General features: G+C 45.3%; 1 pseudogene across 1 annotated transcript; it reads right to left on the reverse strand.

Moving 5' to 3' along the window:
• Positions 1–1,346: 1,346 nt before the first annotated feature.
• LOC149127283 (ubiquitin-conjugating enzyme E2 J2 pseudogene) lies at positions 1,347–2,263 on the reverse strand (annotated as a pseudogene). The gene has a single exon (XR_016231904.1). The product of XR_016231904.1 is annotated as a ubiquitin-conjugating enzyme E2 J2 pseudogene (transcript).
• Positions 2,264–3,534: the final 1,271 nt, after the last annotated feature.

Consider the following 3,534-nt stretch of genomic DNA (forward strand, 5'->3'; position numbering starts at 1 on the left):
TATGCACATGGCTGCAAACTATACTTCTATAGTTTGGCCAATCTCCTATTTTATAAGGATACTTTAAAAAAAGATTTATTTATTTATTTATTTGAAAGTCAGAGTTACACACAGAAAGAAGGGGAGGCAGAGAAAGAGAAAGACAGAGGTCTTCCATCTGCTGGCTCACTCCCCAACCGGCTGCAATGGCTGGAGCTACGCTGATCCAAAGCCAGGTTCCTGGAGCTTATTCCGGGTCTCCCACGTGGGTGCAGGGGCCCAAGGGTTTGGAACATCTTCTGCTGCTTTCCCAGGCCACAGCAGAGAGCTGGATTGGAAGTGGAGTAACTGTGACTTGAACTGGTGTCCATATGGGATGCTGGCACTGCAGGCATTGGCTTTACCCACTACACTTTAGTGCCGGCTCCATATAAGGATACTTTAATCACAAGTTAAACCTCAATTGGTTGACTTGAGTGGGTCCCTGTGGAAAGCAGGTCCCTTAGATTTACCCCTGGAGGAATATCTTGGGGCCTTTCCCCGGTTGCTCAAATCTAATTATCTGCCTGACACCCTTTTGCTGCTTTTGGAATCTGGAGCTGCTACATGATCAAGGTGGTGGCATCCTGTTGGGAGATGAGAGACACAACCCATGGCCAGCCCAACCCCAGAAATAAGACTGCTTCACTGACCAACAGCTGACCAAAAACCAAGAATGAGCCCAGATTACATCCACAGAACATCTATCCTTAAAATAAATGGTCAAATTCCTTTAAAAATAGCTTGCTGAAAATAGATAAAGGAAGAAATAGAAAATTTCAATAGGCCTTTGTCTATTAAATTGCATTCACAATGAAAAAACTTCTTGAGGTTGTAGAGCAGTTAGTTAAGCCTCTGCCTGTGATGCCAGAATCCCATGTGGACATAGGTTCAAGTCCTCACTGCTTCACTTATGCTCCAGCTCCCTGTTAGTATGCCTGGGAAAGCAGTAGAGGATGGCCCAAGTTCTTGGGCCCCTATACCTCCACAGGAGATCTGAAGATCTCCAAGCTCCTGGTTTTGGCCCATCTTAGTCTTGAAAGTTGGTGCCATTTGGGGTGTGAATCAGTATATGAAAGAGTCTCTCTCTCTCTCTCTCTCTCTCTCTCTCTTTCTCCTTCTCTGATTAATTCCTTCAAATAAGTAATTTTTTTTTTGACGGGCACTGAATTTTATATTTTTAAGTGACCAAATCTAATGAAATGAGAAGCAGGTCGACTCCAACAGGTGCAGAAACAACACAGGAAGACCGCGGCCTGCCAGCCCACGGGCCCCGGGAGAGAGGAGGGAGCCGGGGTTCTCACGCCTCCTCCAAATCAAATTACACGTTTTGGTTTTTGCTTTTCCTTTTTAAGTTTTTAAAAAGCTAAACCCGGGATCCCAGCAGTCTGCCCCGTGCTGGGCAGCGTGTCCGGCCCCTCCATCGGGCTTGGGCAGCAATCACTCCTGTGCTATGCTCCTCAGCACGTACTTGACCGTGTAGGCGAAGGCTGCAAACCCAACTATGACAAACAAGTTCGCCAGGGCGCCGCCCAGGAGTCCATGGTGCCGATGGGCTTGCTGCAGCCTCGCAAGGTTGGGGCTGGCCCCCGGCGCGTGCCCGTTGAGAAGCGGAACCCCGTTCTGGCCGTGGTGCACCTCCCCGTCTGGAACCACGTCTGGTAAGGGGAGCGTCTGGGGTCTGCTACTGAGTTCGTCTTGTGTTTTCTGCTTCTCTTTGATTTCCTCCACGACATCAGGAAACAACTCGCAGAAGACCTTATCTCTCAGGTTAAACGCTAGGCTCTGCACTGCCAGCTGCCTCTTCTCGTGTTGCACTTGAACCTTCCATTGGGAGTTATCATGTAAATACTAGGAGGTTTAAAAGGAAATTCTCTAGGGAAAATTAGTTTTCCACGATAATAGCCACCTTCATAAGGGGTCATCTCAGGGCCTCGGACGACATAGTGCCATTCCAGGATGTTGGAAGGCAGGGGCTCAGCACAGATGTAAGGCACCGGGTCTTTCTTGATTCGCAGGTAGTCCTGCTTCAGCCTCTGCTTCACGGTGGTCGGGGCTCTCTTGTTGCTGTTGCTGCTCATCTCTCCCCGTCGCCGCGCGTGGGCCGCCGCCGCGCTCAGGCTCGCCGTGGTCGAGGCCAGAGCAAGGTGCGGAAGCGTGGGGCCTGCGACGGAGAGAACCGTGCCGCGCCGCGCCAGGACCCAGCCCTCCGCATCCGCCGCCGCCACCGCCGCCGCCTCAGCTTCCCTCAAATAAGTAATTTTTTAACAAAAAATCTTCTTGCAAAGAAAATTCCAGGCCCATATATCTTCACTGTTTAAATTCTACTATAATATAAACGTTATTTTTATTAAATGTTATATATTTACTAAGATCTACTAAATATAAATATATATATGTATATGTATATGCTGTTTGAATTCAGTTTGAACAACCTTACTAAGTTAAATTCCATTAAATAATTAAGGACAAAGTAATACTAATAACTGGAAATGGTTTCAAAGGTAGAGAAGGAGAGAATACTTCTCAATTTGTTTATGAGGGCAGCGCAACTCTGATGTAAAAATTATCAGAAGTGTCAAAGAGCTTGCTAGAAAAGACACTTAGTTACTGATTTCCCCATCAAAACATAGACACCAAAATCTATTAAAATAAATGAATAATTCATGTTGATAAATATATTAAAAGACCAAGTAAGATATACTCCAGGAATTCAAGGTTGGTTTAATAGTCAAATTCGCTTCACTAACATAATAAAGAAAACCCACTGACATGATCATTTCAGCATATGCAAATAAAAGACATTTGAAAAATGTCATTTGTAGTTTTTTAAAAACTCTTAAAGCCTAATAATAGAGGACTTTTTAAAAATTTATTTTGCAGGTAGACAGTGAGAGAGAAAGACAGAGAGAAAGGTCTTACTTCCATTGGTTCACCACCCTCCCAATGGCTGCTACAGCCAGAGCTACGCTGATCTGAAGCCAGGATCCAGATGCTTCTTCCTGGTCTCCCACGCAGGTGCAGGCACCCAAGCACTTGGGCCATTCTCTACTGCCTTCCTGGGCCACAGCAGAGAGCTGGACTGGAAGAGGAGCAACTGGGACCAGAACTCGGGTGCCCAAATGGGATGCTGGCACCACAGGTGGAGGATTAACCAAGTGAGCCATGGCGCTAGCCCAGGGATATTTTTTCTATTTGGTAAAGAGAGAACTCCCAAAACATTCAAAAAAGTAAAAACAAAACTCTATACCTTATCACTAATGAAATGTTATACATTCAAACCCATGATTAGGAAGAAAACAAGAGTGTCTGCTACAGTCACAGATTTTCAATATTGTTTTGAAGTCCATAGTTCTTGCAATAAAGGAAGATAAGAAAGGTAAATGCAAAGTGCCATAGTTTAAATATTTGTTCCAATGAACTCAGGAGTTTGCTATCTGAAATCTTATGTTAATGGGACCAAGAGAGTAGGAACTTAATCCAGTTACTGTGTGTAGAGGTGGGATCTTTGGAAGA

Source organism: Oryctolagus cuniculus, chromosome 3 (genome assembly GCF_051225735.1).
Source record: "Oryctolagus cuniculus isolate XC-2025 breed Fujian yellow rabbit chromosome 3, ASM5122573v1, whole genome shotgun sequence".
NCBI lineage: Eukaryota > Metazoa > Chordata > Mammalia > Lagomorpha > Leporidae > Oryctolagus > Oryctolagus cuniculus.